Source organism: Triticum urartu, unplaced genomic scaffold (assembly GCF_056163025.1).
Source record: "Triticum urartu cultivar PI428250 unplaced genomic scaffold, HENAU_Tu73 scaffold2, whole genome shotgun sequence".
Classification (NCBI taxonomy): Eukaryota; Viridiplantae; Streptophyta; class Magnoliopsida; order Poales; family Poaceae; genus Triticum; species Triticum urartu.
The window spans coordinates 12,836,667-12,849,277 of NW_028260368.1; the positions used below are offsets into that span (position 1 = coordinate 12,836,667).

At 36.8% G+C, this 12,611-nt stretch overlaps 1 non-coding gene across 1 annotated transcript; it reads right to left on the reverse strand.

The window, feature by feature from the left end:
* Window positions 1-12,523: 12,523 nt before the first annotated feature.
* On the reverse strand, window positions 12,524-12,611 carry TRNAS-GCU (transfer RNA serine (anticodon GCU)). The gene has a single exon. It is a non-coding gene; the product is annotated as a tRNA-Ser (tRNA).

The following is a 12,611-nucleotide window of genomic DNA, read 5'->3' on the forward strand; positions in this document are numbered from 1 at the left end:
TATGGAGAATGCTCATTCAATGAGCATTCCCCGTAGAAGTATTCCGGAAATCTGGGCCTGGCGCTCTCCTCTATCTTCTGAGGTCCTTAACCATCTCCCTGAGAAAAGTAGACAGTAAAAGCCAAAATAGACTAAATATATATAGCCTGAACGATCCTAAAAATCCCTCGAAGGAGATAATAAAGAACCCAAAGCAGATGGTATCCTACTGCAAGGGTGGTCTTAAGAATCCAAAAGAGGTTGCTCAGAAGAGATAGATGTATCCCAACCTCTATTGCTCTCGCGTAAAGACTTTTTTTTTACGCGACAGGAAAAAGTGACTACGAATTCCCCTTTTTGTTTGCGAATCCCTGTTTGTATCCTTTGAGCGCACGCCCATTAAGTAGCGATCAAATCAAGGAAATCGATCAAACGATCCCCGTGCCAGCCCAAATCATGATCTTCACCAACTTGGATTTGGTTCTCTCGCGAAAATCGCGAGTTGCAGAGATGAGAACCATGAAAAGCAAGATCCCGAATAAGAAAACAGAAACCGAGGAAGAGGAAACCACAAGAGTGAAGACTAGTAGAGTCTCGTCTTTTGTCATTCTTTGCTCCTTTTTCACTCAATGATTCCTTCGAATTTGCCGACCAAAAATTCTATATGTCTATTCTATCTATGATATTTCTATATATATAGAATATGATATCTAATATGACATCCGATTTGTCAAAGGGATTGGATTGGTGACTTACCCATTCAGTGACTTTGGCACTGGACGTTCCAAAAACGGGTACTATCGGATCGGGTGAATTAGAGAATAGACAGAGGTCCGTTGGCATTTCAGCCTTTCTTCTCCTTTCAGGGCCTATCCGAAAGAGAATCCAGTACCTCTTGGTCCTGAATATCAGAATAGGACGAACGAACCGGCCTCCGCGGATATCTTTGCTTCGGAACAAAACCCTGCAATCAAATAGATTGTCCCAAGGGCGCCATATTCTAGGAGCCCAAGTTATGCTATTGAAAATTCGTTCCTCTAGCAGTTCCGGTTTGAGCATTCCGTTCCCTTTTTCAAACTCCACTTCTTTTCATATAGCAATCCCTGATCAAAGAGAGAACAATATCCATTTCAAAACATTTCTAACAGATTCCTTAGTTCGGACCGACGAAGTAATGTCACTCGACTATTATCAACCTGACTGCAATCTTTTTCTGTCGGTAAGGATTGCACCAGAGCACCTTCTACTTCTAATAGGCCATGAACTATAGATAGAGAAGAATCATTCTGAGCGAGTACATAAGAAGCGATCCACTTTTTTTCATCGGTTCCAGGGGAAGACCAAAGATCTTGCGCGGCAGGTCCGCCAGAAAAACTCAAAAGAGAAAGAAGTCTCGTTAATCTCTTCATGCTCGTTCCAAGTTCGAAGTACCTTTTGGCCAAAGAAAAACCCGCTTCCTGACACGATTGCCTCTTTATCTTTATATAGATAGATTCTATGGGGTTATTACTTAGTAAGTCTATTTTGTACAAGAGCCCCTCCTATCTGATAGAAAAGGGTCCCATGATCCCGAGCCGATCTTACCTTGGCTCGCAAACCCCAAGTTTGTCTATGAAGAGCTAATCTAATTGTATTTTTTTCTAGAATGGATTTCTTATGTGGAATACTAATGGATAGGGCTTCGTTGCTAAGTGCTACAAGATCTAGTGCACTGGAACTCGTGGTTATGGACCCGAATCCTTTAGTATGGAACATTGTCTTTTCCAAGTAAAAACCCCTAGTATATGAAAGAATGAAAAGGTGCTTTCGTTCTTGTGGAATAAGAAGCCCTCGTACCTTAATGAAAGGAAAATCGTAATTTTTCGTTAGGTATTTGACCAAATAGGATCGTCCAGTTCCTACAGAACCTATCACTAAAATACCCGATAGGGCTAAGCGGAACGAAAAGGGTTTTCCATGAGATGGTAAATGAAAACGATTAGTCCCACACGAGGTTTGGGAATAAGTGATTGTCTGATAATGAGCAAGGAATATACGTCTTTCTGCTAAAGAGGATCTATTAAACTCATAATTCATTAGATCCTTGTTATCAATGCCAACTAGGTATCATAAGTAAATGGATCCCGGTTGTTCAATCCTTTGATAACCAAGGTCATTCTTTGCTAAAGAGAAATGATCACTATGAGTCAGACTCAATAGAATTGGATCCATTCCAAATAGCGAGAATTAGGATTCTTGATCCCTCTCAATCTCTCTTTCAATTCGAGGATCCAGAGAGGTGTTTTCATAGTCATCTCCGAATATTTGCCATCTCGGAATATTTTCGATTTCATTTTTCTATGATATGTCTTTCTATATGAAAATTGGTTATTTACGATGTACGATGATCCCTGTTAAGCATCCATGGCTGAATGGTTAAAGCGCCCAACTCATAATTGGTAAATTTGCGGGTTCAATTCCTGCTGGATGCACACGAACGGGAACATTCCATAAGTCTATTGGAACTGGCTCTCTATCCATGGAATCTCATCCATCATCCATACATAACGAATTGGTATGGTATATTCATACCATAACATAAGAACAATAAGAACTCGAATTCTTATCGATACTGGAACTCAGAGCATAGGAGGGAAAGTCGATTTATGGATGGAATCAAATACGCAGTATTTACAGAAAAAAGTCTTCGTTTATTGGGAAAGAATCAATATACTTTTAATGTCGAATCGGGATTCACTAAGACAGAAATAAAGCATTGGGTCGAACTCTTCTTTGGTGTTAAGGTGGTAGCTGTGAATAGCCATCGACTACCTGGAAAAGGTAGAAGAATAGGACCTATTCTGGGCCATACAATGCATTACAGACGTATGATCATTACCCTTCAACCGGGTTATTCTATTCCACTTCTAGATAGAGAAAAAAACTAAAGGAGAATACTTAATAATACGGCGAAACATTTATACAAAACACCTATCCCGAGCACACGCAAGGGAACCGTAGACAGGCAAGTGAAATCCAATCCACGAAATAATTTGATCCATGGACGGCACCGTTGTGGTAAAGGTCGTAATTCCAGAGGAATCATTACCGCAAGGCATAGAGGGGGAGGTCATAAGCGCCTATACCGTAAAATAGATTTTCGACGGAATCAAAAAGACATATCTGGTAGAATCGTAACCATAGAATACGACCCTAATCGAAATGCATACATTTGTCTCATACACTATGGGGATGGTGAGAAGAGATATATTTTACATCCCAGAGGGGCTATAATTGGAGATACTATTGTTTCTGGTACAAAAGTTCCTATATCAATGGGAAATGCCCTACCTTTGAGTGCGGTTTGAACTATTGATTTACGTAATTGGAAGTAACCAATTAGGTTTACGACGAAACCTAGAAATCGATCACTGATCCAATTTGACTACCTCTACGGGATAGACCTCAACAGAAAACTGTTGAGTAACGGCAGCAAGTGATTGAGTTCAGTAGTTCCTCATAGAAAATTATTGGCTCTAGAGATATGGTAATATGGAGAAGACAAAATTGTTTGAAGCACGCACAGAACCGGAAGCGCCCCTTGTTTCAAAGAGAGGAGGACGGGTTATTCACATTTAATTTGATGGTCAGAGGCAAATTGAAAGCTAAGCAGTGGTAATTAAGACCCCCGGGGGAAAATAGGGATGTCTCCTACGTTACCCATAATATGTGGAAGTATCGACGTAATTTCATAGAGTCATTCGATCTGAATGCTACATGAAGAACATAAGCCAGATGACGGAACGCAGAGACCTAGGATGTAGAAGATCATAACATGAGCGATTCGGCAGATTTGGATTCCTTTCCTATATATCCACTCATGTGGTACTTCATCATATGATTCATATAAGATCCATCTGTCTAGAGATCGTCATATACATCTAGAAAGCCGTATGCTTTGGAAGAAGCTTGTACAGTTTGGGAAGGGGTTTTTTGAGAGAAAAGAAGAATCTACTTCAACCGATATGCCCTTAGGCACGGCCATGCATAACATAGAAATCACACGTGGAAGGGGTGGGCAATTAGCTAGAGCAGCAGGTGCTGTAGCGAAACTCATTGCAAAAGAGGGTAAATCGGCCACTTTAAGATTACCATCTGGGGAGGTCCGTTTAGTATCCCAAAACTGCTTAGCAACAGTCGGACAAGTGGGTAATGTTGGGGTGAACCAAAAAAGTTTGGGTAGAGCCGGATCTAAGTGTTGGCTAGGTAAACGCCCCGTAGTAAGAGGGGTAGTTATGAACCCTGTGGACCACCCCCATGGGGGCGGTGAAGGGAAAGCTCCCATTGGTAGAAAAAAACCCACAACCCCTTGGGGTTATCCTGCGCTTGGAAGAAGAACTAGGAAAAGGAAAAAATATAGCGATAGTTTTATTCTTCGTCGCCGTAAGTAAATACGTAACTAGGAATATGGAAAATTGCATTTTTGGAATTTGCAATAATGCGATGGGCGAACGACGGGAATTGAACCCGCGCATGGTGGATTCACAATCCACTGCCTTGATCCACTTGGCTACATCCGCCCCTTATCCAGCTAAAGGATTTTTTTCTTTTTTCCATTGATCATTATTCTATTTATTCTGACCTCCGTACTTCGATCGAGATATTGGACATAGAATGCCACTCTTTAAAAAGGAAAAAAGGAGTAATCAGCTGTGACACGAAAAAAAACGAATCCTTTTGTAGCTCATCATTTATTGGCAAAGATAGAAAAGGTCAATATGAAGGAGGAGAAAGAAACAATAGTAACGTGGTCCCGGGCATCTAGCATTCTACCCACAATGGTTGGCCATACAATCGCGATTCATAATGGAAAGGAACATATACCTATTTACATAACAAATCCTATGGTAGGTCGCAAATTGGGGGAATTCGTGCCTACTCGGCATTTCACGAGTTATGAAAATGCAAGAAAGGATACTAAATCTCGTCGTTAACTGAATTCTGAATAGAAAGATTAAGAAGAAAAAAAGATTCAAAATAAAGACAGAAATACCCAATATCTTGCTAGAACAAGATATTGGGTATTTCTGTCTTCAAAAATTCTTATATGTTAGCAGAAAAACCTTATCCATTAATAGATGGAACTTCAACAGCAGCTAAGTCTAGAGGGAAGTTGTGAGCATTACGTTCGTGCATTACTTCCATACCAAGGTTAGCACGGTTGATGATATCAGCCCAAGTATTAATAACGCGACCTTGACTATCAACTACAGATTGGTTGAAATTGAAACCATTTAGGTTGAAAGCCATAGTACTAATACCTAAAGCAGTGAACCAGATTCCTACTACAGGCCAAGCAGCCAAGAAGAAGTGTAAAGAACGAGAGTTGTTGAAACTAGCATATTGGAAGATTAATCGGCCAAAATAACCATGAGCAGCCACAATATTATAAGTTTCTTCCTCTTGACCAAATTTGTAACCCTCATTAGCGGATTCATTTTCAGTAGTTTCCCTGATCAAACTAGAGGTTACCAAGGAACCATGCATAGCACTGAATAGGGAACCGCCGAATACACCAGCTACACCTAACATGTGGAATGGATGCATAAGGATGTTGTGCTCTGCCTGGAATACAATCATAAAGTTGAAAGTACCAGAGATTCCTAAAGGCATACCATCAGAAAAGCTTCCTTGACCAATAGGGTAAATCAAGAAAACAGCAGTAGCAGCTGCAACAGGAGCTGAATATGCAACAGCAATCCAAGGACGCATACCCAGACGGAAACTAAGTTCCCACTCACGACCCATATAACAAGCTACACCAAGTAAGAAGTGTAGAACAATTAGCTCATAAGGACCACCATTGTATAACCACTCATCAACAGATGCAGCTTCCCAAATTGGGTAAAAGTGCAATCCGATCGCCGCAGAAGTAGGGATAATAGCACCAGAGATAATATTGTTTCCATAAAGTAAAGAACCAGAAACAGGCTCACGAATACCATCAATATCTACTGGAGGGGCAGCGATGAAGGCGATAATAAATACAGAAGTTGCGGTCAATAAGGTAGGGATCATCAAAACACCGAACCATCCGATGTAAAGACGATTTTCAGTGCTAGTTATCCAGTTGCAGAAGCGACCCCACAGGCTTGTACTTTCGCGTCTCTCTAAAATTGCAGTCATGGTAAGATCTTGGTTTATTCAAATTGCAAGGACTCCCAAGCACACGTATTAACTAGAATATAGATAATAGAAGGCTTGTTATTTAACAGTATAACATAGACTATATACCAATGTCAACCAAGTCAGCCCAAAGATTAGCTATCCATATAACTAAATTAACCAAACCAATAATTTTGTATTTGTAAATGAAGTGAGTCAAAGTGAAAAACTTTGATGGGTCTTTTCTATATGGGTTGCCCGGGACTCGAACCCGGAACTAGTCGGATGGAGTAGATAATTCTTCCTTGTTACAATAGAGAAAAATCCCTCCCCAAATCGTGCTTGCATTTTTCATTGCACACGACTTTCCCTATGTAGAAATAGCCAATTTCTATTCCAAAGAGGAAGTTCTACTAATTTTTTTAATTAGTAAGTTGATTCACCTACTCTTTATTATAATAAAAAGAACATTTCAGAATGAAAAATAGAAAAGTTTTTTCTTGATCATTTATCAACCCTTTCCTGTTTCTTAATTTCGTCTAATGATTAATTAAGAGGGTTGACCAGGTCATTGATACGTATAATATCCAAATACCAAATACGCTCAGTGTGTGATCCACAGAAAGAAAAAAGAGTTGTTTTGGTGAACATCAAAGAAAAAACTTGCTCTTCTTCCATAAAAAATTCTTCTAAAAATGCCGAACCCAATCGTTGCATAAAAGTTCGTACCGTGCTTTTATGTTTACGAGCTAAAGTTCTAGCACATGAAAGTCGAAGTATATACTTTAGTCGATACAAAGTCCGTTTTTTCGAAGATCCACTATGATAATGAAAAAGATTTCTACATATCCGACCAAATCGATCAAGAATATCCCAATCTGATAAATCTGTCCAAATGGGTTTACTAATAGGATGCCCCGATCCAGTACAAAATTGAGCTTTTGATAAGTATCCTATGAGGAGAGTAGCGGGGACTATGGTATCGAATTTTTTCATTCGAGTATCTATTAGAAATGAATTCTCCAGCATTTGATTCCTTACTAACAAAGAACTTTTTTGTACACTTGAAAGGTACCCCATAAAATCGAAGCAAGAGTTTGCTAATTGGTTTATATGGATTCTTCGCGGCTGAGTCCAAAAACAGAAATAATATTGCCAGAAATTGATAAGGTAGCATTTCCATTTCTTCTTCAAAAAAAAAGTGCCTTTTGATGCAAGAATTGCCTTTCCTTGATATCGAACATAATGCATAAGAGGATCCATAAAGAACCATAGGGTTTTCCGAGAAAAACCAGGGTACATTATCCCAAAATGTTCCATCTTCCTAGAAAAGTGGATTCGTTCCAGAAAAGTTCCAGAAGATGCTAATGGTAAGCAAGAAGATTGTTTACGAAGAAACAACAAAAAAAATTCATATTCTGATACATAAGAGTTATATAGGAATTGAAATAGTCTTTTATTTTCTTTTTGAAAAAAAAAAATGGATTTCATTGAAGTAATAAAACTATTCCAATTCGAATAATAGTTGAGAAAGAATCGCAATAAATGCAAAGATGGAACATCTTGGATACGGTATTGAAGGAGTTGAACCAGGATTTCCAAATGGATAGGATAGGGTATTTCTATATGTGATAGATAATCCAAATGCAAAAATTTGTCTTCTAAAAAGGGAAATATTGAATGAATAGAGCGTAAATTCTGAAACTTTGGTATTTCTTTTTCTTTCAGACAAAAAAATTCCCGTAGCGAGAATGGGATTTCCACAACGATCGCAAACCCTTCAGATAGAATCTGAGAATAAAACTCAGAATAAAAATAATTTTTGTAATCCAATAATCGATCTTGGTTAGGATGATTAACCGAGTTATCCAAAAAATTCTGCTGATACATTCGAATAATTAAACGTTTCACAAGTTCACAAGTAGTGAACTAAATTTCTGTTATTACAACTAACAACTATTTCCACAGGTTCAGAACCATTTAATCCATAATGGTGGGCAAATGCATAAATATATTCCTGAAAGAGAAGTGGGTAGACAAAGTATTGTTGAACGAGATTTATGTTTTTCTGAATACCCTTCGAATTTTTTCCATTTGTATTTCTACTTGAATCAGAGAGAAGAAGTGCAATATGGTCAGAACAGGGTGTTGCATTTTTAATACAAACCCTGGAAAGAAAGGGAGTCTAATCCACAGATCTTTTTCTGCTCCTTTTCTACCCAATTAGTTTATGTTTGTTCTAATTAAAAAAAAAGAACAGAACAAGTTTTTTATTTTTGCAGGCCAATCGCTCTTTTGACTTTGGAATACAGCCTCTTTATCAATATACTGCTTCTTTTACACATTCAATCCATAACATCCCTTATTCAATCCATAATCAAGAATAATTAGGATTTCTAAAAAAAAAAAGAAAAAATAAAGGGTCCACTCATAGGAAAACCCAACCTTTCCCCGCATCCGGCACTAATCTATTTTTAACGTCTAATTAGAGCGGGGAATCATTCCAATTAGGAAGTTCAGCTCGTTGCTTTTTATTTTACCAGAATTGGAGCCAGGCTCTATCCATTTATTCATTAGACCCAGAAAATCGTAATTTTGGATTCCATTCAAAAAAGATTGATTTTATTACGACATGCTATTTTTTCCATTCATTACCTTTGAGGATCAGTCGTGGTCTTCTAGACTCTACCAAGAGTCTGGACGAATTTGTTGTTTCATCCAAATGTGTAAAAGATCATAGTCGCACTTAAAAGCCGAGTACTCTACCATTGAGTTAGCAACCCAGATAAAAAAAGGATCTTAGATACGATCGAAATCCAAAAATCAATGGAATTACACCGCGCGCTTCTGTCAAAACATTGAACTAGCAAGACATCAAAAGATTTTTTTTATCGACCATGAAAAACACTCAAATGCCAAAACGAACAGGTCCGGTGAAATTCCACTAAAGTAAAGTTAAAAAAAGAGCGACCCTAATCACGATGGCCAAATTCTCCTTATTTTTAGCGATTTTTATTAACAAAAAATATATATTATAAAAAATATATATTATATTGTATGAGAATACATGCAAGAGGAACACCCTTATCATTTGAGCGAAGTGTAGGCGGAAAAATTGAATATGGAGTGAGGATAAAGAGACCCATCTATCTACAAATTCTATTTGTTCAATAGACCTTTGTCAATGGAAATACAATGGTAAGAAAACAAATTAGATAGAAAAAGTAAATAAAATAGGGGCTTATGTTGGATTGGCACGATATAATATAAATCCAAATAGGATTAAAAAAGAGGTAAATTGTGTCTAAATAATTAGACAACTAGGAATACTAATAATCTTCTCCTATCCTATTTTTTGATTCATTTAGTTCTTCAATTAACTCAAAGTTCTTTCTTTTTCTTTAAAGAATTCTGCCTTCCTTAAAATATCATAAACAGTTCTTGTTGGTTGAGCACCCTTTTCAAGGAAATAGAGAATAGCTGGAACATTTAAACAAGTTTGATTCTTTATCGGATCATAAAAACCTACTTTTTGAAGATCTCTTCCTTCTCTTCGAGATCGAACATCAATTGCAACGATTCGATAGACAGCTTATTGGGATAGATGTAGATAAACAACGCCCCCCCCTAGAAACGTATATGAGGTTTTCTCCTCATTACGGCTCGAGAAAATGATTCGAATTTCTGTCGATAATAATAGAAATTAGACTATGACGTGCATTAATTTCCTTACAGAAAAAACAAATTTCATTTATACTCATGACTCAAGTGGGCTAATTTTGCCTGACAAACTTCGAAGGCAAAATCCTTCCAAAATTTTTGAGTCGTCTTTAAACTCTTTTCTTTGTCTCATTTCGAACGAATTGACTTTTATTCCTTATTCTAATCCAACTCTGTTGTTGAGACAATTGAAAATTGTGTTTACTTGTTCTGGAATCCTTTATCTTTGATTTGTGAAATCCTTGGGTTTAGACATTACTTCGGGAATTCCTATTTTTTTCTTTCAAAAGAGTAGCAACATACCCTTTTTTCTTATTTCCTTCGATAAAGCATTTATCTCTTCTATAGAAATCTAATAAGAGGGATTGATTCTGATATACTTTTATTGGACTTTCTTCTTATTTTAACCTTTCGATTTATTTCTATATTAAGGATAGACTGACAAAGTTGGCCTAATTTATTAGTTTTCACTAACCCTAGATTCTTTCCCTTGATAAAAAAAATTCTGTCCTCTCGAGCTCCATCGTGTACTATGTTACTTAAACCCAGCGCAAATTTGGTTCGGAACGAATAGAACAGGCTATGTCGAGCCAAGAGCATTTTCATTACTATGGAAAATGATGGATAGCAAAATCCACAATCGATCATGTCCTTCAAGTCGCACGTTGCTTTCTACCACATCGTTTTAAACGAAGTTTTACCATAACAAACATTCCTCTTTTCATTGCAAAGTGGTATAGAGAATTGATCCAATATGGATGGAATCATGAATAGTCATTGGTTTAGTTTTTTTATACTAATTAAAACTTGCTATCTATGGAGCAATATGGATAAAAGAAAGTAAGTATTTATCCGGGAAGCCTCCGCCAAGATCCAATTTATTTAAACCCATATTAAAATTCTATCATATGAATGAAACATAGTTTGAAAAAGACGACTAAACAAGTTTGCTTAAAACTTATTTATTCTTAAATTTCCACCCTCAACGGATGGCTCGAGATGATCAATCTTGAAGTGAGAAAAGAAGGATTGACTCTTCCTCAATAAATAAACTATCAACCTCCAAAAAAGTTTAATTAATTTAATTACTAGAATTAGAATTCTAGTAGTAATATATTTTTTCAGTACCAAAAACAATTAACTATAATAACTAAATAAACTATTCCAATGAAAAGATTGAAAGTTTTTGGTAGTTATAGAATTCTCGTACTTCTTCAACTCGAATACCAAAAGGAAGAAAAAAATATGACTAAGTGATTTTATAGTAGAGGCATATCCTGAATGTGCTTGATAGATCCCATTTTTTCATGAAAATAAAGATAGTCAATTTGACTGGACTTAAGACTTTATTATGTTTTCTGAGAAAGAATAAGATATCATTATTCTCTTTAATAAACTTTTGTCTCGTACGGAATACTATATGATTTCACCGTTTGTTTCATCAGAAACAATCTGGGACGGAAGGATTCGAACCTCCGAGTAACGGGACCAAAACCCGCTGCCTTACCACTTGGCCACGCCCCATTTCGGGTTTTATGCGACACTAATAAACACTAGTATGTTTATTTGTTATTCGTCAATACCATTTCAATTACATAAAAAAGGAGGGATATTCTCTTGCTAGTATTCTACACATGCGGATAATATAGAATCAAAAAAATGCATTGATCATTACATGGAATTCTATTAAGATATTATATGAAAGTCGAATTTATTCCACTCTCATTTGAGAGTGCGAATACAAGGAGGTATTTTGTGTTTGGGAAAGTCCGAAGAAAAAAGATTTTGAATCTGCCTTTTCCTTCTTTCCCTTAAAAAAATAACTCAAGAAAAATCCAATTATTTACTCTACAAGAATGAAATGCTTGTTATGCCTAATATACTTAGTTTAACCTGTATCTGTTTTAATTCTGTTCTTTATCCTACTAGTTTTTTCTTTGCCAAATTACCCGAAGCTTATGCTATTTTCAATCCAATCGTGGATATTATGCCTGTTATACCTCTATTCTTTTTTCTATTAGCCTTTGTTTGGCAAGCTGCTGTAAGTTTTCGATGAAATCTTTAGTACTCTGTATGCCAAATTGAATGATGTGTTCATTCCAAAAAAATTTTAAAATGGGTAAAAGCCGAGAAGTTTTATATTTTTATATTATGAACCTTCGATTCTAAAATTTAAATTCTTCTACATTGAATGGGTAGCTACAGCAATAAATTTGGATCAGCCTTTCTACTCCCCTGCACCTAGGTTGAGCAGGTACCTAAAGGTACCTACACAATACCTAACCACCTAACCCTATTTTTGCTATTGATAAGAGTGCTTATTATAAAAGAATTCTTGCAATTTTTTTCAAGAATTCTTTTTTGCATTTTTAGGTATAAAAAAAAACCATCCTAGTGGATCCGTGTGGTAAGGAAAAACTGGTAATCTATTCCTTAAAAAAAAATCTTGGAGATTATGTAATGCTTACTCTCAAACTTTTTGTTTATACAGTAGTGATATTCTTTGTTTCACTCTTTATCTTTGGATTCTTATCTAATGACCCAGGACGGAATCCTGGACGCGAGGAGTAAAAATTCAGTTTTTTTTTTTCTTATTGGATTTGTTTCGTACATTTATCTATGAGAAAATCCGGGGGTCAGAATTCTTTCCAATTCGAAAGTCCCAAATGATCCAAGGGAGCGGAAAGAGAGGGATTCGAACCCTCGGTACAAAAAAATTGTACAACGGATTAGCAATCCGCCGCTTTAGTCCACTCAGCCATCTCTCC